The sequence below is a fragment of the Camelus bactrianus genome, chromosome 7 (assembly GCF_048773025.1).
Source record: "Camelus bactrianus isolate YW-2024 breed Bactrian camel chromosome 7, ASM4877302v1, whole genome shotgun sequence".
In the NCBI taxonomy this organism is placed as follows: domain Eukaryota; kingdom Metazoa; phylum Chordata; class Mammalia; order Artiodactyla; family Camelidae; genus Camelus; species Camelus bactrianus.
The window spans coordinates 29397997-29422334 of NC_133545.1; the positions used below are offsets into that span (position 1 = coordinate 29397997).

The following is a 24338-nucleotide window of genomic DNA, read 5'->3' on the forward strand; positions in this document are numbered from 1 at the left end:
AACAAAAGTCTAAGGGATGAGTGTACCCAAACTAGGAAGAAACTTGTCCAAACTAGAGAAAAAAGAAAGTTGAAGGAGAAATCACTAGTTTTCATGTACTCACTCACTCTACTGTGAAGTCAAAGGTTAAACTATCACCAACCTCTCCACCCCTGAAAACACCACACACACGCACAGAGTTTTCTATCAGTCAAGGATCACCAGATACATGAAGAAAACTTGTAACAGAATGGACAATGACAATAACAACAAAAACACTTTTTTAACAAGGCATATGGAAGAAATAGAGACAATAAAAATAGATTTCTTCATTTCTTGGTTTTGGAAATCTCTGATCATAGCTATTGAAATAATTGAGGTTAGTGATTAAAATGATCATTGCTTTCTAGTAGTATATAGGAGGAATAATTCATGATCTATAAAGTATACCAAAAATACTTTAAAATAATCAACAAAAGACAAGAATAGACAATTCTCAATCTTTTAAAGTCTGCCCTCTAGCACTCATAATATTATTAGAATAAGTACATTTGTCCAGAAGGATCAATTTGCTTCACAATAAAATTTAACATAAATTTAACTATGAAATCTGCATGTAGCAGTATGTTAAAAGACTCAGAAAAACAGTAAAAAATTGTCACAGATTGCTAAAATATTGGTCCTAAATGAGCCAGTTTAATGAAATGAAGTTGAAGAGAAAAAGACCCTTCAGTGTCATTTTTTAAATACCAATAAATATTCAGTTTTATTAAAATGGGAAAACTTACAATCTAATTTCCCACCAATATCACTCCAAATATACACAAATAAACACTCTATTAGATTCATCAAAGCAACTCATGAAGCTGGGATATGGACTGATTCAGGAAAATATGTATGAGTCCTTCTACAGAATTATAAAAATGTCTCAAGCACTTTGGATTTTTACAGGTCAGAACAGGGACTAAATAGCCAGTACCTCTAAACCAGCAAAGAGAGGAAATGATGACTGGCTAGGGAATTTTTGGAAAACAAGAAGAGAGGAGTATGGTCATTGTAGGGGATTCCCTAGACTCCAGAACTGGGAACAAGAGAAGGCCCTGGCTGATAGGCTTCCTCTGAGGTCTGTCTGAGCAAGCAGAAAGGTCAGTAAAGAATCTGCAGAACTAAGTGCCAAGGGCAATCTTATGGAAAATGATGTGTATGAAGTTCAAGGGGTGATGCAGAGGCAAGAACCAAAGCAGGGGTCATTTTTGGTAACAAGATTATGGGACTGGGTACCAAAAATCCAAGTCAGAGCAGTTTTCTTGCTATAGCTTTGAGCAGCCAGGCCAGGGATGCCACAAGCAAGCCCCGAGGCCTGAGGAGGACGCATGCTTCCAGTGAGCCACTCCTACCCATGGCATCCTTATCCCTCAATTACATCCCAGCTTCATGGTGACTTCCCCAGAACTCAGTTAGATGCCTAGGGGTTAAAAATACCAAAAAACACTAAACTCATTTAGATGGCTCTATATAATACGCTAGCACTCATTCACAGATTATAGCCCTTCTTTGGGGTGACTCTGAGGATAATGAAGAAGGGAGATTCTTTCGGTGGGCAGAATTTCAAATAACACATCTGTTCACTCTGTAAAAAGAGAAGGCCTAGGCTCAGATCTATATAAATTTCTGGGCAGTGGCTAATGTTCTGTTGTATAATCAAGGACTTTAAAGGAGTAATACTGAAGGATTGGTGGCTAGGAGGCTGCAGATTAGGGAATGTGGATGGACTATTTGAAAGGACTCAGAGGATGAGAATACACACACAAATTCTCAGTAAAAGGCCCAGTGTAGGAGCTCTTGAACATCTTTTTCAGTCTCCTTTGCTGATTCTGCCTCTTCTTCCCAAACTCTAAGAGCTGGAAAGCCCCAGCACTCAGTCTAGAGCTTCTTCTCTTCTCTATATTCACTCCTTCTGTAATCTTATGTTATCTCATGACTTTAAACACTACCTATACACTGTGTCCAAAATCTCTCTCTCCAGATTCAAATATCTAACTACTCATCTGACATCTCCATTTGAATGTCAAAATCTCTCTAACTTAACACATCTGAAACTAGTCTTCTCCCAAAACCTGTCCCTCCTTCCCCTCAAACTAGCCTTTCTGATCTCATCTGATGCCAACTGGGATGGGTACAAGGATAATCTCTCCAAGGAATTTGACATTTAGCAGTATTTTTAAAAAAAAATGGAAGTAGCTGAAATTCATTCATTCTGACAATGGCATCTAAGATAACTATCCATTAGTCCCTGCTACCTAGATCCCTAGAGATGCTCTATATTTTGCCCTTTCTGAAGTCTAATTCTTTAGCTTTTCATTATATTCTGAACATTTTCACTTTCCCTTAAATTGGCTAGGGTCAATTTCTGCTGCTTACAACTAAAACCCCTTATCTGATATAACCACCAGCTCTCAGCTCATGGATTCTGCTTTGCCACCAACAGCTCCCAATTTGCAACCAAACTCTGTCGTCTCTGCTCTTTTCTACATATAGTTAAGATGAAAAAGGAAAGTTATCCTACTTTCAATTATACCAGACTTTAGTCATACATATCCAGAACCATTCTTAATGTAATCTGAGAAATTCTAAAAATTAAAATTATCTTTTATCAAAGTATTTGTTCCCAAACTGGTTATGTCCAGCTATTCCTAGAAAACATGAGTGAGAAATCTCTAACAGGATTCCCCCTGCAGCTCATCTAAAAAAGTCCTGTACCACAAATTCTGATAATCCCTGCCTCTGATCCCACACAATCTCTATTATAGTAGCAAACCTCAGCCAAACATAATTAATTATTCATTACATCATGAAAGGAAAGAACCATGTTTCTTCATTTCTGTACCCTCATGAAAGAGGCAGGCTTGATAAATGTTTGTTGAATTTTATCAGAAAGTAATACAGTAAATGCATCACATTTTTTTAAACAATCACCATACTTCAAATGATGTGCACTCTGAGCTGAATATGATGTTAGTTATCCGCTACTAATATATCTGAGCATAAACTGTCTGCTATGTCTTTCTGATCATATTGAAAAATTAAGAGAAAAATCATACATGGGCCTATAAAGTGCTTATTATCTTGATATAGTTTCTAACTAATTCATGAATTGGCCCAAGCCAAATTTTATGTACATCTTAAAAATAAGAATACCATATTTACTCACATAATTCCTCCTATCTCATTCTTTTTTTAATAAATTTCTTATGTTTAAACTTGGGGATAATATGGATAAACAATGATCTAAAAGAACTTTAAAGTTCCCAATAATTTCTGCCCTAACCTCTAGTGTAACCTTACAATATCTAATCAACAGGTTGAGCATGAGTATCAATACCACATATACAAGTCTCAATGTTGAATAACAAGATGCATTTTCCCTCAATAATATAGTTTATATAGGAAAACCTCACAAAGGCATAGACAAGCACCATCTAGTGGCAAAAAGAATTACTTCAGATAAACAGTTACCACTGAGAGCAGATCTAAATCAAATTGCTACCAAAATCTAAATCATAGCCATTTGTTGTTCAGGACTCAATTTTGTTAAAATGTTTAATAACTATGTGGCTACTAAATCAAAGGTAAAGCCCATTTTAAGATAAATAGTAAGACTAAATAAAATGGTCATTAGGACAGCCGAGATTCAGTTGTTTTAACACTCTTGAATGACACTCTTAAACATGAAGTGGAAGTAACCTGCTCTGCCATATTGGGCAAATTTACATACGTTACATCTCACTTAATCCCACAACAGCCCGGTAAGGAAGTTATTAAAGTCCCCACCATGCAAATGAGGAAACTGGACCTCAGATATTAAACAACTTATCTGAAATCATACAAACATAAGTAATGAAGTCACCTCTCCATCTACTGCTCATCTAACTACTACTGGGTCCTTAGGGGAAAAACATAAAGTAATACAATAAATGAAGTGTATACAAACCCACTGAGCACTTAGTTTAGGCCACATATAACTGACTCCAATATGGACAAGAGAGATGTACTGTTGGATGACAAACAATCCCTCAGACTCTGAGATTAATCAGACTGCTAGCTGAAAGGGGACAAAGCCCATCTTTTCCTGAACAGAGTGAAGTGTAGTAGAAAGTTCGTGGACTTTGGTGTCAGGTCCAAGTACAAACCAATGTTACAAACTAATATTAACAGAGTGGCTTCTACAAAGCAGTGCATAGCACTGGGGCTGGGGACTCGAAGGTGTCCCAGCAGATGTGACCTGCTCTCACAGAGCCTAGAGCCCTGCCCTTGAATAACTTACAGTCTAGAGGAGAAGACGACAGACAAGTAGGTCTTCTGGCACACTGGGAGAAGCTACTTAATCCATAACCTGGTTTGGGGCAAAAGGAGGAGATTCTTAGAATTTCTTTTTTAAATTGTGTAAAGATTGTCCCCTTCACAAGAAAGGCATTTATAAATCATTCATCCCAACTTTCAAGATTGTCTTCTCTCTCTTTCTTTCCTCTCCTCGCCCCTCTCCTTTCTCCCCCTTCTCTCTCCCACACATGAATATGTGCAAACTGGGGCCTGAATTCAAACTTCTGGTTTCCAGCAGACATGCCTTTTGCAACAAGGTTCAATTCTCCAGGGCCTTACATCGTCACAGATTTAGATCAATTTCACTTTAAGGATTAAAGGATATAACAAATAGATGACTGCATAGCTTAATAGCAGAGAACAAGACTTTAGGGCCTGGTCTATTGAAATTCCAGGTCTGCCATAATGAATTAACAAATGTATTTGAATTATTTAAAAAGGAGAAGGAGGAGGAAGGGGGAGGGGGAAGAGGAGGAGGAGAAGAAGGAGAAGAAGAGGAAGAGGAAGAGGAGGAAGGAGGGGGAGGGGGAGGAGAAGGAGGAGGAGAAGGAGAAGAATCAGCAGCAGCAGCAGAAGCAGCAGCAGCAGCAGTATAAACCATTACAAAGGTGAGCCCACCTCTTGTCTTTCTCTTCCTAAATAATTCTGTTCTAAACCCATAGGGAGAACCAAGCAAAGTAGGCCTGTGTGCTGGGGTGGTGACATACAGTGGGTGGTAGCAGCAGCACAGAAGCCTACAGCAGCACAGAAGCCTACAGCAGCACAGAAGCCTAGAAGCCTGTGCATGGGAGCACCTCTGCTTGGGGTGTCAGTCCCCAAGCAGAGCAAGGAGGGTACAAGAACGGGGAGTGGCCCCAAATGTCATGTCAGAGCTGAATGGTAAGAGGAAGACATCCCCTTGGGGGAAGTGGGGAGGAACATACAGGTACAGGTGTTAGGACCCAACCTGGATGCACAGGGCCACTGAGGAGGACTACTCAGCATGTGGTTTCAGAATCCAAGTGTGCCAGTCAGATGAGGTTAAGAGGAAATAGTAAGAGATTCTGGTTATATACAGATATATTGAGCAAACAGCAAGTTTATTAAGGATAATGGGACTCAGGTTTCTCACTGTCACTGAAGAAATAAACACGGAAAGGAAGAAAACTGGAATGAACTCTGGAAGGATTAGACTGGAATTTGAAGTATCAGTGTGAACTCACAATTTCAAGAGAGATAGATGGGGAATAAAGAAAGAAATACACACATAAATGTGCCTATATCCATCATGTATACGTATATAAATTCCCTTGCTCTGTCATCTGAGAGGACCCAGAGCAGCAACACCCCTAAAGCAATAAGCATACCTTGTACATCAATCTTGGCTTCAAATATTTTTCTCCACTAAAAGGGAAAAAGGGATTCTTAGAGTAGCTGCTGATTCCAAGGCTGGAACAGGTAAAGTACAAGTTGAGACTGGAATATCACATAAAGCAATCAAGCCCTCAAAGAATGACAAGGACATGTCAAAAGGACACAGAAGCCAGCTTGAAGGGGCTCACACAGGCCAAAGCTGGGACAGTTTGAGTATCAAAATAATAATGACAGTAATAAATTATAGCTCACTGAATAAAAAAGGATTCCAGGAGTCTACACTGGTATAAAGAAGTAAATGAATACAATTAAAGTCTGATGAAGAATTTATAGTTTCAAAGTGCTTTTCTACAAAATACTTACTAACTACAAAAGGACTAAGAATAACTTTACAGTAGCAAAACCTTGCAGACATCCCCTTAATCAATTGATCAAAATGAGCATCATCAGTAATGGGACAAATAAAAATCATGAGCTCCTGATAAGATGCAATGAGAGAAACAGCAGCGCCACCATGATAGTCTGGCTAAGGTCCATACATAACCTGAACTTAATCGTGAAGAATCACAGGATATACTCAAATTGAAGGGCATTCTACCAAACAACTGACATATATTCATCAAAAGTAATAGGAAAGGTTAGGAAAGCCAAGGAACAACTGAGGAAAGGAGCTCTTCCAGACAAAAGAAGACTAAACAAACACGGGAACTAAATGCAATGCATGTTTGCAAACTGGATCCTCTTGCTATAAAAAGCACATTATTGGAACAACTGGTGAGACTTGAACCAGGCCTGAGAATTAGATGGCAGTACTGTACCAATATCTGATTAATTAAATTAATTATCAAAATCAATTTATCTTGATGGTTTTACTGTGGTTATGTATAACACCCTTGTTTGTAGGAAATACACACTAAAGTATAGGGAATCACATCAGCAATGTGGTTCTGGAAAAAAACTACTAACTTTCAATTTCTCTGTAAATTTGGAATTATTTTAATGTAAAAATTTTAGTTAAACACAAGTGAATCAGGAGTGCTAGAGGGGCTTCTATACTGACTGTCAGTTGTTCCCTGTGACCAAGATCAAACAGAAGGGCTCAGTTTCTAGAAGAACATGCACTGAGGGGAGAAGACCAAGAGCCCTTGGAGTCCACGGGCTGACAAACCTGGATGTACCGTGATGTGGGAGTAAGACTGGAAGGAAAGGTCAAGGTCCTCAAGAAACACAGGACAAGGAGATTAAGAAGCCAATGGGATACACAGGTTATGTGGGGCATTTAGAATTTGGGGGTTTTGGAATCATTTGGAATCAGGTAAACAAGAGGTGTTCAACTTGCAGATGAATCATCTGGCCTCTGTGAAAAGAAAAATGAGGAATTTTTAAAGTGATTAAAAATATGAGCATAACAGAAATAATGATATATAAAGTAAAGTATATTTTGAGTGGAGCAGGGAATATGAAGGTTAGTACTGAGTATCAAGTTAGAAAGGTTCACTGGAGCTAATGGAAGAAGGCTTAGAATATTAGGCTTAGATGTCTCCATTTTATTTACTAGGCAACAGGAAGACATTAAAGGATTTGAAAGCAAAATCCTGGTATGTAGGATAGATTAGGAGAGATCAGAGGCAGGAAGATAAATTGGGAGATTATCGTAATAAGATTATAAAGGCTGAAATAAAGACAAGTAGGAGTTGAAGAGAGATTCATGAAGCTCTACAATTTGACAGGATTTGTCAACTAAATGCATGTAAAGGGAAGAACAGATGAAGATTATTATGAATCTTGAAAGCAGAGGGGTCCTTAAGAAAAATTGAGCTCTGCTACGAGGAAGGGAGGAGAGAGAGCTAGTGATCAATATCTCAATGGAAATATTCAATATGCCAATGAAAATGCAAACCTGGAAGCTGGGAGAGGGTCAGAAAAGAAATATAGACTTGAGTTTCATCTACATGAGATTGCTGAAGGGTACTGCACAAGAAAAAAAAAAAGGATTAATGAAAATAGAACCTTGAGAAATGCCTCTTGTTAGAAAGAAAGAAAAAAAAAACCTTTAAAAAATTGGTTGAGTCTGAGAAAAGTGCCTTATGCTATGCATTTTCCATTTGCCACTCCAGGTCTATTTCCCACCTTCCTTCCCCTCCCCTCTGACCTCTGGTTAATTTGGCCAAAGGGAGACTTCAACAAGAGATTAAGAGAGTGGGAGGAGAACAGGAGGAGGGCATTCATCCCTGGCTCCCAATGTACAGCATCATGTCAGAGTCACAGATTACCCCTGTCTCTCTACTGAAGGCCTCCACAGGTTCCAGTAACTGTTGCTTCCCTCGTCCCTTCAGGCCTACAGATGGTAATGGCTCACTGCTGCTTCCAGCTCCAGGATATTGCACTATCCTTTATTTTTAATAAAATATCCTTTATTATTTTCCTACCCACATCTTCATAAATAGTCCCTTTAATAAATCCCTCTCAATTAACAATCTGAGTGTATGATCTATTTCTTGCTGGGACCTTCATTAACAAAATGCCCTTATCTTTGCCAGCAGTAATTATATCCAGAATATATATCAAAACATTTAATTTCCCTCACTCAAAATCCTTACACAAAGTTCTGCTCTAGGATCTAGTCTAGCTTTTCCTAGGAGGTTAAGGATTGGTCCATTCTATCTTTGGTCTCCTCTGTTGTCAAGATGTTGGACTCTAAGACATCAGAAGTGGGATTCATCCTCACTAACTCCTGTGGAAGCTGGGCCTCCAAGGAAAAGGAGATCCGAAGACATCAGAAAAGGTCACACCTACAGATCAAGAAGCAGCCTTTCTCTCACCTGGCAAGTGACACATTGTTCCACATATATTGGCCCAATCTTCCTGACATATTGTTTCTCTTTTTGAAGATTGCCAACAGCCAGTAAGTTTACCTGTCTTATTGAAACTCACAACATCAGCATATTCTGCAATGCCAGTCACGATTTCCAAAGAGCAGTTTGGAATATAGAGCCTGTACCCAACTTACTAAATGGGTTCAAGAGAATTAGAATACTACATAGAAAGCAAATGAATCATCATGTCCACAGAATCATGTTAGAACTAAAAGGGTCTCTTAAAAACAGGGTCTAGACATTTTTGATATTCTTCAGAATATCTGACATCATGTAAGCAATAGAAAATAGCTGGCAGCTAAAGCTTGTAACTAATTATAACCATCATAATGTCAGATTCCAAATTTTTGTTTTCATCACAAAAAAATTTATTATTCTTACTAATTGTCTTTACAATGGAAAAAACTAACCTTTTAAAACAAATATATAGTAAATATTTTGAAAAGACAAATACAATTGGAAATGAAAATTAAAACAACAATATATCACTTGACATCCATCAAACTAGCAAAAATGTTGACATCAAGATCTGGTGAAGATGTTGAGAAACAGAAGCTTGCATACATGACTGGTAGAGTATATAATGATACAAAAATTGTGATAAACTGTATCACTGGTCATAATTCTTCATAATCTATACTGAAATTTTGACCCAGTCTTTGCCAGATGGCTTTGCAGTACAACCTGCTAGAAATTGCAGAGCATACTTTCCTACTCCACAGACGTTGGGCTTGGGCATATGACTTGTTCTAGACAACTGAAGGTGGGCAGAAGTGAAGTGAACCAGTTCTCGATATGACCCACATGAAGTTTTACGTATTTCCACTTGCCTTCTTTTTGCTCTTGCCATTTTGTACAAGAAGAATAGGTAGCTATTTGTCCAACAGAATGAGATTCATGGAACAGACCTGAATCCAACCTTAACATAACCTACCGCCTGCAGCCTGGAGCCTAGAGTTTGGAGTCATTTGGGTGGTCTCTGTTTACTTTCACAAAGGGAAGCAAAACTCTATACTTTGTAAATTTGGGCTGTGCAAAGTGACTTCCATTTTAAGAGTACAGTGTTTGAAGGAGAGTAACTTTACGATGTAGAACTTGACAAACACTAAACTACCTCAGCCAAATGATCAAGGCTAACATCAACAGGAATACACCAAGCCGATAGTTTGCATCCTTGATATGTGATGAAAATGGCACTCTACCTCTGGTCTCCCTCCCCAAAAACCATAAGCCTAGAAAAATCATGAGAAGAACACCTGACATATCCCAATTAGGAGACACTCTACAAAATACGTAGCCAATACTCCTCAAAACTGTCAAGGTTATCAAAAACAAGAAAAGTATGAAACACTGTCACAGCCAAAAGGAATCTAAGAAGACACGGCAACTAAATGTAGTGTGGTATCCTGGATGGAACCCTAAAACACAGTAGAAGGACATTCAGTAAAAAACTAAGGAAACCTGAATGAAGTATAGACTTCAATTTAAAATGATGTATCAGTATTGGTTCCTTAACTGAAACAAATGTACCATAGTAATGTAAGATATTAATAACAGGGGAAACTGAATGTGAGGTATATGGGAACTCTCTGTAATTTCTTAGTCATTTTCTATAAATCTAAAAGTCTTCTACAAAACATAGTTTGTACAGTTTATAGTAAAAAGAGAGAAAGGAAAAAGCAATATGAATACTTATAGTAAAGTGTTAACATAAACAATGTTTAAATATGGGTAGGGGGTCACCTCATTATATTATTTCTTGCCCTTGTCTATATGGCTAAAATCTATAATTAGATTTTTTTCAAATTTTAAAAATCCTTCACAATGAACTCCAGTTTAACCCCAACAGATTCTCACTTTTCTCCCTTTTTCACTCTCCCTTCAGCCACATTTACAATTTTCTAAAGGCACCAAGCAGTATGACATTCCTTTGCTAATTCAGTCCCATTAGTCTAAAGGTTCCAAGAGGAAGGTCCAACTCAAAAACTGCCACCATGAATTGACAGCTTTCTCTTATCCCCTTGGTTTATATTCTTTGCTCCTTTGTTCTCTAAACATTTCACTCTGGATTAGACTTGGTTGTGTGACTGTTTCTCTTTCCCTCTCTGCACTATGTACCTTGAGGATAGGGACCACATGTTGGTCATCTTTCTTTTCCTCCACACCCACACCAAGTATGGTGACTTGTAGTAGTATGACTCAATGGATTTATTATTTGATGGTAAGAGAACAGAGATTTCAACATAAAAAGTCCTTTTCTATAATACAGCAAATCAATAAGAACAAGATCTGGAAACAGGTTAATGAATTTGGCTTTGAAATTATTCATGAGGTTTAAAAAGCAGTTACAGAAAAATTATGAAAATGCACAGAGTACAAAGAGTTAAAGACTAAAGGTAAGAAACTGATCATAAAAATCTTACTCATTTTGACTAGGAATGGAGTTCCTATTCCTACTGTCATAAATTTCTCCTCAAATTTCAAGAGAAACATAGAAAATAAATACATTATTATGAAAAAGGAAAACAAATGATAAAGAATGAGGTGGGGAAGGATAAACTACCGTTCTAAAAACTGACATAAGAGAAAAAGTTGATTGAGGCAGGTACTCAGAATAATAGAAGAAGGTCACATAGCAGAAGCAGGAACAACAGTCACAACTAAACATCTAAAAGTATTAAGCATTTAGATTGTGCAAGGCACTGTGCTAAGGTTTTACTCATATAATCTCATTAAATTCACATAAAAATCCTATTATCCTCAGTTATAAACAAGGTAACTAGTGTTACAATCACAGAAGTGGTAAATGACTTGAACCCATATTGACCTTGTGCTAAAATGTGGTAAGGGAACAATTATACTTTATGGAGGTCAGTAATTCAGGAGTGGCAAGACTGGATACAATTAGGAGAAAGGCCTGATACACTGGACCAGCTGGAACCTGCAGACCTGTCCCCAGGATGACGATGTGAACAGGCTGCCTGACCAAGGCCACTTTTTAACATCCCCAACAATGGGGACCAAGAAGAGGGGGAAAATGGACAATGGTCCTGAGCACCAGGAGCCAGAAGTGACAACAGTCTGGCCGGAGCACTCATAGGCAGGAGTGGGCATTAACAGCCATTATTAGGGGCACAGGAACCCTGCTGGACCCTGCAACTCAGAGCTGTTACTACTTACTGAACATATCCTTAGTCCTACAGTTTTAGTGGAGTAAAATCTGAGACATCCAGATTTATTTGAGTTACTTTGTAATCAGTGGCAAAAAAGGCAGTAGGAAACTCCTAAGTAGCAAAGTGAATCCCCTGATATTTTGTAACACTTTACAACATCATGAGTGGTTTGCTTTACCAACATCCACCTTATTTCTAAAAGTAACATGATATATTAATTTCTTACTGATTTGATAATTTTATCATCCCATTTCAGGTAATTTGCTGCATCCTGAAGTAAGAAAACCAGGACAGGTAAACACGGGCACACAATGTTGTTACTTGTTCTCTGGTGCCCCTAAGGAAAGAGGGGTGAAAGCAATGTGCCAGGATTGGGAGACTAGTTTTCATCTAAACGCAAAGTAAAAATAATGTCATTTCACAAATATAGTTGGGCTTCCTGCCTAGGAGTGCATGTGAACCTTGCGTAAACTATTTAAAAGAAAAGCAATTTGAAAGGATTGATACTGTCTAGCTGACACTAGTCAATGATAAAAAGAGATTTCTATAAAGCCAAGTATCAGTAGCATTCACATATCAACAGCATATTTTTAATGAAATGTAAGATTTTATCAAAATAATAAATGATTCCAACAAAGGCATGAATTCCATTAATAAAATACTGTCTTAATGTTTACATATTTTTGTATCTTCTTTTGTTTTTACAGGCATTACAAACAGAATAATATATGTTAAAAAGGACTTTATATTTTACTTCTAGGTCATGTTTGTTCCTAGAAAGTGAGCTAGACATGAAACAATAGATGGCCATAATATTCAAGACATGCTAGGGAAAAAGCACTCACCTGTGACCACTGTTACACAGCTCTGTTTCCCTGGCTAGTCCCAGCCCGCCTATCTACTTACTAATAATGTTTAAGTTTTCCCTTGGACTGAGCAGTATAAATCTTCGTTTTCTCTTAGCAGCTGGACAGTCTTCATGCAAGCTTTGAATTCAGATCCTCTCCAGCCTGAAGAGTAACATGCTGTTTGTCTTATCTTTTTCAAAAATGTGAATTACTCTTCTCCATCACATATATTCTCATGGTTAGAACTAAAAATAATCATTTTTAAGAATTATAGTTCTTTTAACTGTCTTTAAAATATACCAGAAATTGTTACATTATTTTCTGTAGGCAAGCAATAAAACATAACTATTTTTGTAAAAATCAAACATTTTTAGGAATACTTTTATAGCCCAAACTAGTTAATGTCTGCATATCTTTGTTCATACTTAGTTGACGTTATGGTGTCACCGCTTCTCTATCTTCCCTCAAAGAACCTGAATGTTCAAATAATGTAAAAGAAAGAAAAAGTTTATTCTTAGGGTAATGACTTTCCAACTGATAGATTTGCTATAACTTTTTTTTTTTAACATTTTCAGAATTTTACTGAATGATAATGCATATAGAACTGGTTTGGAGAAAAAAAATTGAGAAGCAGGTTTCTAATATTTGAAAACTATAATTTAGTCTCTCTTATTTCATCTCTCAAATGTAAGGGTGCAGTTTAAAACACTCTCTTTGCAAAAAGAGCCAAATAAGCTAACAAAAGAGTTTCTCTCTAAACCATACTGAGCCTGAACTGAGAAAAGTATAATTTGTTTTATTTTAATTAAAGATGTCAATGACAGAGGATAGCGATTCTTCTCCCTTTCCAGCAAAACCCAGGGAAAAGTACAAACCAGAGCACACCAGGTCTTTCTATGTGACACTATAGTAATCTAAATGTATGCTACAGAAAGGGCACCAAGGGAGTCAAGCGGGTGTAATAAATTGCAAAACACCTCCAAGAGCATTATTTTGTTAGTTCTATTAGTAATACCCAATAAATAGCACCTATCAAATAAATGAAAAAGATCAATTTGGTAGAGAAGCAAATTTCACTCTCTCTTTTCCAAGAGAAGGAGACTAGAAACTGGAAAATTTGTAACTGTAGAATTGTAAGCATTCTACTCTTGCCTATTGGTAATAAATTAACACTTTCGAATGGCATCCCAATGTGACTTCAAAACAAAACAAAATAAAAACCTTTCTAACTCGAGATCACATGGAGATCCAGACCCAAACTGCTTATTTTTATTTTATTTTATTTTTATTGAAGTATACAGTCAGTTACACTGTGTCAATTTCTGGTGTACAGCACAATGTTCCAGTCATGCATATACATACATATATTTGTTTTCATATTCTTTTTCATTAAAAGTTATTACAAGATATTGAATATAGTTCCCTGTGCCATACAGAAGAAACTTTTTTTAAATCTATTTTTATATATAGTAGCTACCATTTGCAAATCTCAAACTCTCAAATTTATCTCTTCCCACCCCCTTTCTTCCAGTAACCATCAAATTGTTTACTATGTCTGTGAGTCTGTTTCTGTTTTGTAGATGAGTTCATTAGTGTCCTCTTTTTTCTTTTCTTCTTTTTTTTTTTAGATTCCACATATGAGTGATATCATATAGTATTTTTCTTTCTCTTTCTGGCTTTCTTCACTTAGAATGACACTCTCTAGGTCCATCCAGGTTGCTGCAAATGGCATTATTTTACTCTTTTTTATGGCTGAGTAGTATTTCATTGTATAAATATATCACAACTTCTTTATCCAGTCATCTGTTGATGGACATTTAGGTTGCTTCCATGTCTTGACTATTGTAAATAGTGCTGCTATGAACACTGGGGTGCATGTATCTTTTCAAATTAGAGTTTCCTCCAGATATATGCCCAGGAGTGGGATTGCTAGATCATATGGTAAGTCTATTTTCAGTTTTTTGAGGAATCCCCATACTGTTTTCCATAATGGCTGCACCAAACTACATTCCCACCAGCAGTGTAGGGAAGGTTCCCTTTTCTCTACACCCTCTCCAGCATTTATCATTCAAGGACTTTCTAATAATGGCCATTCTGACTGGTGTCAGGTGATACCTCATTGTAGTTTTGATTTGCAGTTGTCTGATAATTAGTGTTATTGAGCATTTTTTCATGTGCCTATTGGCCATCTGTATGTCTTCACTGGAGAATTGCTTGTTTAGGTCTTCTGCTCATTTTTGGATTGAGTTGTTTGTTTTTTTGTTATTAAGTTGTCTGAGCTCAAACTGCTTATTTTTGAAAGCCACTTCTTTTTTTAAGACTTTCATGCCTCAGTGTTTCAACTGCTTGTGCTATTTTAAATTGTCAAGCTTTCTAATAAAAAAAAAAAAATTCACACTCATTTACCTAAGAGATTCCTTTAAAGTTCTCTACAGCCTTGCTCAAAATTTCAGAAAGACTGATACTTAACCAAGATCCACTATTAGATTTGGAAGTCAACTTATAAAACAAAGTTAGAGTTCTCCACAAAGTATGCTATTATTAGTACATGTTAACTTTCCTAAAATTCAGAGGGAAAAGAAATGCTCCCTCAGATAAATGTTGCCTTATTTTGCTGAGATTTAGTAACTACAACTGAACAATGACTCCTCTGGCCCTAGGCACAGCCAATATGACACACCACTAGAGCTAACTGAGCCTATCAGTTTCTTATTTTAGCACAGTAGGTAGTGCAGAAAAGCTTGCCATATTTGAGTGACTGGTAACAGTTACACGTGAGCAACTGTCCTGCTCCACTGTAACAGAAAAAAAAAAAAAAAAGAATTTCATTACGTATTCCCTCTCTCCTGGAAAACTCAAAACCTTTTATAGATATCTTTACAATGGCATCTCAAATACAAAAAGGATGTTGGGAAATATTATTTCATGTTTACAACAAACAGACATTCAGTAGTGTGGCTACAAACAATCCAATAATTCATTATCCTGCTTAGTGTAATTCATGGATATTCTTTAGAAAGAATATCCAGGATATCCAGGATAAATAAGATCCCATTATATATTTTAACCTGTCATTTCACTGTGAGAGACAAAGCCTATAGAATCAAACTTCTAGAGAAACAACTTACTATAATGTAGTAGTTTACAGTCTACAAAGCACTTTCTCATTCATTTTGCCATCTCATGTGAACTTGCATCCCATTCTTCATCAAGCTGCAAAGCCAAAGGTAACTCTATTTAAGCTAAACAAATATTCACAGAATGCTAAGGGTTGTGTCTATTACAGTCTATTTAAGAAGCATAAGCACTCCTTAAAGTTGGGGTATTTGTTCAGTTGCACACTTTGTCAATCCCATTCCAGCACCACATCAAGACAATCATTGAGCTGCCTTGGCCCATCTGACCAGTCATGCTTATACCACACCACCCCTTCTTCCTCTTAGCGTTCTCCTGCTCTGAATTTTTCCATTAGTTTCCACCCTGGGCAATCACCTCCTCTGAATACACAGGAACACTCTTTTTCCTCCCTGCCTCTGTCTTCAAACTCTTGCCCTAGTTACCTCAGAAGAATCCTTCTATCTCTCTGAGTTTCCTTTGTGAGCCAAATAATAAGCCCAGCCTTGAGTGCTGAGCATTGACAATACAGCTCTGAAATAAGGAAAAGAAAACCTTAGGTGATGAAGTGAACTAAGAAAAGCACTACCAGTGCCATCAATCTTGGAAAGCCTTAGAAACACCCAAAGTCATTCATGCATTCATCTTTTCATGTATCATCAGGAGCAATGACCATATGGTGGAAATACAAAGATGAAAATGCTATAATCCCTGTTCTCAAAGCTCTTCTGATTATACTAAAGAAATAGTCCCTTCCAAAAGTCTCCACCAAATTCTCACCCTCTTTCATAAACTAAGCTGCTTTCCCAGCAAAATACATTTTTAAATGGGTTCACTTACGTTGCTGCCTTTAATAGGACAACTAGTATTATAATACCTGTTCTGCTCTGAACAATTTTCATTCCACGTGGACAAAGACAGTATCAGCTACATAGCTCTGTACATGGGATATAACCAGACGTGCAGACAAGCCCAGGAAGCCTTAACAACCAATGATAAAGCAGGCAGCTCAGTGCCTGGATCGTGTAAGAACTCAATAAAGGTTAATTCCTCATCTCTCCCTACTCCCAATCAACAGATTTATACTCAGTCTTATTTTTAAGATGTGACTTCTACCATGCATGATCTTTGATCATAGGTAGAAAATATACCTAGAAGCACTCGTGAACAAGGCAGTATATTTGATGATATTAATTATTCAGCACAGAAAACAAGTGCAGGAACTGGGAGAAATGTTAACTGACATGCGACTGTGTGTCCAAATAATAATTAACAGGAATAACGTGACTTCAATTTTATACACATCCGCTTCTCCAAATGAATGAATGAACAAACCAGTGGATGAATGAAGTAACCAGTGAACATAGTTTAGAGTCAGTGAAATGGACTAGAACACCCAAATATACAAATATGGCTGCTAATCTCATTTACGTGCCATGCTCAGGGCTCAGTGCAAAAGGTTATATCATTTACATGTCAAAATAAAACTATGAAATAGAGATTACTTTCTCCATCTTATAAGTGAAGAAAAGGTTTTACAAAGTAATTTGTCCAAAATCACCCAACAACTGGTAACTTGGAATCTGAACTCAAATCTTCTATATCCAATGTTCCTTTCATCTCATCACAGCTGGTGAGATAGATATGCAGTACTTTATGGAGAAAGAAATATTTCAGTAAAATTGGCAAGAAAGCCAATTTCTAAAATACTAATACCATTTTCACTCTGGCTTCTCATATAAACTTAGAAATGGTTTCTATAGTTAGAGAAAGGAATATGCAAATACATGAACTAAATTAATTGTGCTTAAGTATTTCTAACATCTTCATATTATGTTTCTGTTAAGTTTTATAATACCTGACGATACTGTTCTAAAAAAATGTCCCAATGAAGTCTTTCTTCTATATTACTCTATCCTTTCCTAGAGACAAGAACTTTTTTCCATGTTGGTAGAATCCCAAGCTCCATCCTCACACAAAATAGGAAGCACTTAATTCTGCAAATTCCTTTGTTTGAAGTTCTAGGTTATGTTACACAAATTGGCTCCCAATGCAATCAATTTTTGACTTTTAACATTCTTTCTATTAAATTTACTTTACAACATGGACCAGAAGGATAGCCTTCTTTAAATTCTATTTCTAAAATATGGATTAAAATATATTAAAATTTTGGACATCAGTAAACATTTCAAGGTAATCTTTATAACTTAGAATCAGTATACACAATTCTCAAACTTATAAGAAATTACTATATGATATATTCCAAAATCATTTCTAAAGGATGGTGTTACTTCTGAGTCACGAAGACCAACTGACATAATTTTTCCTCCATTCAACAAATACATACTAAGCATATGCTAGTCCCAAACACTCACTGTTCAAGATGCTGAGGATCCACGATAAGACAGACAAAACATAACAAATGAGGCTCCTACTCTCACGGAGTTTACAGTCACATGGGGGACTATAAGAATGCACTAAGTAAATAAACAAGAACTATTACAAACAGTGCTAAGTGCTATTCAAAGAATTCAAATTCAGTGATATTATAGTGACTGAATGGTCACTGTAGATTGTCATCAGGAAAAGCCTCTCAAAAGAAGTGAATGCAAATAGCAAAAATACTACTGCATAAAAATCAAGTAGGAAAGCATTCCAGGTGGAGGACATAGCTAGTGCAAAGACCACAAGGCAAGAATATGCAAGGCATGCTTAAGAATAAGAAAGAATCACAACTGTCTGGATGATGGCGACCTCAAGAAAGAGTGGCAAAGTTCAGATAGGAAGGGTAGGAAGGGGTCAGGTCTTCAGACTTTGTAAGCCAGGGTAACATATTTGGATTTTATTTTCAGTGAAATGGAAAGTCACAGAAGGAATCCACATAAAATCTGGAGTTGTATTTACTAAGAATTAGAATCCAACCTGGAAAAAATCATATATGTTCATCAAGTCCCTGTATTTGCTCAGTTATAGACTCTGCACTCAATGAAACTTATCCCAAGGCACTGAAGCAGAATTCTGGAGCCAGAAAAATATCTTAAGGAATATAAAGCTATCATTGTACATGTATGGAAACTAAGGGCTTAAGAAAAAAAAGCATCATTCAGATTGCTTCATTAATGGCTGAGAGAAATGTCTGCAAAAATAAGTAAGGGCAACTAAGATGTCTGTGATATATCCTCAACTCAAAGCTGACAATCACAAAATTGTCCTTTTATGTGTTCATAAACTCATATGACCCATTACAGAAATTCTTAAGTTTTTGTGACAGTTTCTGATTTTGCTCTAAAGCTGAAAACTTAAAGGGTGGGTTATAGCTAAGTCGTAGAGGACATGCTTAGCATGCACAAGGTCCTTGGTTCAATCTCCAGTATCTCCATTAAAAAAATAACAATAATAAAATTTTTTAATTTTAAAAAACATAAAGCTGAAAACAAATGAGGCATGTACCCAGTAATGTGTTTGGTCAATTCCATTGTTCCGATCCCAACTCACTGATTACAACACAACTTAGAGATTCATTCACCCAGTGAATGTAAGGAACTACTGTGTGCAAGAAATTATATTGGAAAGTGAAGAACTAGAGTCTAGTAAAAGCTATAAAACATGTATTTAGAAAAAGAGACACATATACACAAACACTGACAGACACACATTATACACACACAACTATAATTTATGCAAGATAAAAATTGCCAACATGCCTCTCAGATAATGTACAGTGAAAGTGAAGGAAACATCACTTTCGATTGAAAGGATCAGAAGGCAGCATGCAAACTGGCCCCTGAAGGATGGGTGGAATTTACACATGGGGAGAGCACTTGAAACAAAAGCCATAGCAGGGGCAAAAAACCTAGGTAAACTGCAACAAGATCCTTGAAACAAGAAATCCAGAGTGTTAATTAAATTTAGAGCAACTATTTCCAATACGAAGATACTCAAATCTGAGCTGCACCTAAAATTATGTATATTTCCATTCAGTAATGTAAGTTTTGCATCTGTATTTATCAACTTAATTAACACCCCAAAAAAAGTTTTATAACATAAACAATCTTAAACCTAGGTTAGACTATTATATTTGTTTTCCAAAAGGAATGAAATAAGATTTAAAAGATCTTTGAAAACTTGCTTTTCTGGAAACAGAAAAAGAGTTGGAAAATCACTTAAGTTGCTTTGTGCAAAAAATGGCAAAGGTGCACAATTAAGAAAAGGTGCTTCCATGCAAAATGTTTTAAATTCAACATCGAAAACCTCAGAACACAGTGTAGATGAGAAAGTGTTATCAACACCACAATATAAACTAAGTTATGGTGCTATTTTTTAAAAAATTAATCTATTCTGTTTTTCTTGAATAATATCCTGCATGACTGCTTCTATCTATAATAAACTTTTCTGCCCTTTTGGAAAAGCTTTGTTTCAGGATATTAATTCACTTGAAAACTAACAATAGTATAATTTAGGTTTTTTTTTTTTAACTTTGTTCAAAGTTCATTCTATTTTCAGTAAATCATAGAACTATTTTAACACTCTCCTATCCAACTCAAAGGCAGAACATCAAAAATCAATTATCAAATCTAACCAATGTGTGCTATTCCTAATATGTTTGTTTTCTCCCTTGTCTTTCTTAAAATTCATTTTTCAGTATAAGATTTGAATTTAAAAACTTCCAACAAACAAAAGCCCAGGACCAGATGATTTCACAGGTGAATTCTACCAAACACGTGGAGAAGAGTTAATATCTATCCTCCTCAAACTATTCCAAAAAAAATTGCAGAGGAATGAACATTTCTGAACTGATTCTATGAGATCAGCATCACTGTGATACCAAAACCAGATGAAGACATCACAGAAAAAGAAAATTACAAGCTAATATCACTGAAGAATACAGATGCAAAAATTCTCCACAGAGTATCAGCAAACTGGTTCCAGCCATACATTAAATAGATTATACACCATGATCAACTGGAATTTATCCCAGGGATGCTAGGATTTTTCAATGTTCACAAAGCAGCCAATGAGATATACTACATTAACAAACTGAAGAATAAAAACTATATGATCATCTCAATAGATACAGCAAAAGGTTTTGATAAAGTTCCATGTCCATTTATGATAAAAATTCTCCAGAAAGTGCACATACAGGAAACATACCTCAACATAATAAAGGCCATATATAACCCACAGTTAACATCATACTCAATGGTGACAAGCTGAAAGCATTTCCTCTAAGATCAGGAACAAGACAAGATGCCCACTCCCACCACTTTTATTCAATACAGCATTGCAAGTCCTAGCCACGGCAATCAGACAAGAAAAAGAAATAAAGAAATTCATATTGGAAAGGAAGAAGAAAAACTCTCACTGTTTGCAAATGACATGATACTATATGTAGAAAGTCCTAAAGATGCCACCAGAAAACTATTAGAGCTCATCAATGATTTTGGTAAAGTTGCAGAATACAAAATTAATATACAGAATTCTGTTGCATTTTTATACACCAACAACAAACCACCAGAAAGAAAAACTAAGGAAACAATTCCATTTACCAACACATCAAAAAGAATAAAATACCTAGGAATAAACATACCTAAGGAGGTAAAAGACCTGTGCTCGGAAAACCATAAGACACTGATGAAAGAAAGTGAAGATGATACAAACATATGGAAGGATATGTTGAGTTCTTGGATTGGAAGAATTAATATTGTTAAACCCAAGGTAACTTACAGATTTGATGCAAGCCTTATCCAAATACCAATGGCATTTTTCACAGAACTGGAACAAATGGTTTTAAAATTTGTAGGGAAACACAAAAGACAAAACAATAGCCAAAACAATCTTGAGAAAGAAGAACAAAGCTGGAGTAATCATGCTCCCTGACTTCAGACTATACTACAGAGCTACAGTAATCAAAACAGTATGGTACTTGCACAAAAACAAACAGATCAATGGAACAGAAGAGAGAGCCCAGAAATAAACCCACATATTTACAGTCAATTAATCTACAACAAAGAAGGCAAGAATATACAGTAGAGAAAAGACAATCTCTTCAATAAGTGATGCAGGGAAAACTGAACAGCTAAATCTAGAAGAATGAAATTAGAACATTCTCTAACACCAAACATAAAAATAAACTCAAAGTGGATTAATGACCTAAATGTAGTATCAGACAGTTTTAACCAGTTTTATAGTTAAAATTCCTAGAGGAAGATACCCTTTGATATAAATTGTAGCAATATTTTTTACCTGTCTCCTAAGGCAAAGGAAATAAAAGCAAAAATAAACAAATGGGATCTAATTAAACCTAAAAGCTTTTGCATAGCAAAGGAAACCATCAGCAAAACAAAAAGACAACTTACTGAATGGGAGAAAATACTTGCAAATGATATGACTGATAAGGGGTTAATATCTAAAGTAAATAAGCAGCTCATACAACTCAACATCAAAAAAACAAACAACCCAATTAAAAAACGGGCAGAAGACCTCAACAGACATTTTTCCAAAGAGGGCATGCAGATGGAAAACAGGAACATTAAAAGATGCTCAACATCGCTACTCACCAGAGAAACACAACTCAAAACCACAATGAGATATTCCCCTCACACCTGTCAGAATGGCTACCATTAAAAAGAACACAAATAACAAATGTTGGCAGGAATACAGAGAAAAAGGAACACTTGTCCACTGTTGATAGGAATGTAAATTGGTGCAGCCACTGTGGAAAACATAATAGAGGTTTCTCAAAAACCTAAAAACAGAACTACAATATAACCCAGCAATTCCACTCCTGGGTATACAACTGAAAAAAACAAAAACACTAATTCAAAAAGATACACGCACCCCAAAATTCATAGCATTATTTACAATAGCTAAGATATGGAAGCAACCTAAGTTGTGTATATATATATATATATACACACACACACAATGGAATACTACTCAGCCATTTTGCCATTTGCAGCGACACAGATAAACCTGGAGGGATTATGCTTAGCAAAATAAGTCAGGCAGAGAAAGACAAATAATCTATGTTATCACTCACATATGGAATCTAAAAAGTAAAACAAATGAATGAATATAACAAAACAGAAACAGACTCACAGGCATAGAGAACAATCCAGTGGTTACCGGTGGGGAGAAGGAAGGGGGGAAGGGAATGACAGGGGTAGGGGATTAAGAGGTACAAACTATTATGTATAAAATAAATAAGCTACAAGGATATATTGTACAGAGCAGGGGATATAGCCAATACTTTATAATAACTTTAAATGAAGTATAATCTATTAAAATGTTGAATCATTGTCTTGTTACACCTGAAACTAATATAATATTGTAAATCATCTATACTTCAAATTTTAAAAAATCAAATTAAACACATTTACCAGAAAATGTGAACAAATGAGGTTAGAAACATTAAAGTCACCTCAGGTAATCAAGCTACGGAAAAGAACATGCCAAGTAGATACCTAAAGCAACTCAGGAACATTTTTACCAGACTTCACAACCTTACAAGTACAGAGCTGGGCTTGTGATATAGAAGCCCTGACTGCTGGCTGCCTCACTGATTTGGTCGCTGTGACGGTGTCCTCAGCTTCCCTGAGGAAGGAGGCCCGGGCCACCCACAGCTCCCTAAAAGCAGCTCTAGACTTAGTGGCCCCTCCAAGGACAGGTGCCTTCCCTGCCATAGGAAGAGCAAGCACTACAGGGCTTAGGAACGGCAAAATCAGTCCCATTAGAACCATTGAGCTCTCCCTGCATGGGCAAGTTCCACCACAGGAAGGTCTAATGTCCCCTTCTCCCCCAACTTTCTCTCATAGAGATAAGTGCTCTCTGTGTGCTTGTCTTTTACCTCCTTTTATGACGAAAATGTGCATCAAACCACACTGAAAACAGAAGTCCAACATCACTAGGGTAAATAGCCTCAGGCTCCCTCTGCCATGTGTCTGATGAGATTCAGCCCAGATGGCCTGCTCATTTTCATATTTTCTCTGTCCCTTTCTCACAAATGAGAAATAACCCTATACAAATTAACAAAGGTGTTTGCAAGAAATGCTATATTTCAAGATGCTGGGAAAAGACCTAAACATTTTTCTTCCTTAAAAACTACACACATTCCCAACAGGTCTTTTGCTTCTTGCCTGTTCTGTATAAAGCACTGGTCTGTGCACTTATGGGCACATGCACACATCTACACACACACAGATGATTATTTAACTTACTTGACGAAAATACAGTATCACAAATGTGTATTCTGAAATTAAAATTTTAAACGTGTAATAGATAAGAAACGTTCACATTTTTAAAAATCCTACAATGAATTTTTTGGGAGAAAAAAAATCAAACCTACTTACCAATAAATACAAGATTCTACTGCCACATATATTCAAACAACTTCTTAAAATTACAAGACTTTGGGACTACAAAGTATCTCAGAGATATATCTGCCTAAAACAAGGAACGTAAGTATTGTGATAAGCAGCCACTCTAAAAGATGAAAAGCCACAAAGTCATCATCACTAGGGTGAATGAATCCAAGGGTTGAACAGCTCCTATTAAAATGGCAAGACGATTCTGGGGTGTAGAATCCTATCTGCAACCTAAAGACACCATCCCAAGGT

The 24338-nt window shown here is 36.5% G+C and overlaps 1 protein-coding gene across 7 annotated transcripts in view; it reads right to left on the minus strand.

Annotated features, from left to right (window-relative positions):
* Positions 1-24338, minus strand: part of ST7 (suppression of tumorigenicity 7) — a 294367-nt gene that overhangs the window by 268466 nt on the left and 1563 nt on the right. The gene's annotated exons all lie outside the window — the stretch shown is intronic.